The sequence below is a fragment of the Nannospalax galili genome, unplaced genomic scaffold, assembly GCF_000622305.1.
Source record: "Nannospalax galili isolate Female #2095 unplaced genomic scaffold, S.galili_v1.0 scaffold105, whole genome shotgun sequence".
NCBI classification, from domain to species: Eukaryota; Metazoa; Chordata; class Mammalia; order Rodentia; family Spalacidae; genus Nannospalax; species Nannospalax galili.
The window spans coordinates 527,545-528,303 of NW_008354502.1; positions in this window are offsets into that span (position 1 = coordinate 527,545).

Sequence of the window (759 nt, forward strand, 5' to 3'; positions counted from 1 at the left end):
ACAAATGACACTAAGATGCATATGCATTTCTAATCTCTATATATGTGATTATTACTGGTCACAGTTGGTTACTTTCTGAGATCCTTAGCATCTGAGCATGGATGTAAAGACATCAGGTAGATTTCAATGGTAATGTTTTTCTTATCTACTAGTTATTAAGGAGCAAATTTTTATGCTTTGAAGTATATTTTTAATAGACCCACTTCCCAGGTAGCACCCTCCCATAGCCTCCCTCACCCACTAGAGCCCTTATACTCTGATATCCCTGCTACTGTCTGCTGTGTTGCCAGCACCCCAGCCATTCCCCACCAGTTGTCCTTCTGGTGAATCTAGTCAGCCTATCTAGAGGTCTTTGTTTTAGGAGGGTCAGCTGTTCCTCATCTAGTGGTATTCAGTTGTCAATATTCCTTTGGATAAGATTGGGGTCTGCTGTTCATTTTCGCAGTTCTAAGCTGTGTTACTATCTAGGAATCCCTTTGGCCACCCTGGTCAACAACTCAAAAGAAGGTATCGCCTGTCTGGCATTGTTGCTTGCTATGTAGCCTTTAGCTATATATATGGACTCTTATGAAGTTATGTTGGCCCCTTTAATCTTTGGTTATCCTTTCCTTTTGGGTGTTTAAGGCCACACAATTGGCCTAGATAAACCAATTTATTTTACTCTTAAGGTTGTTTGAGGATTTGTTCCTGAGTGGTCATGTGGGCTTGGGAGGAGACCCTGGCTCCTTCTTTTACCAGTTCTGCCTATGTGAAGATATG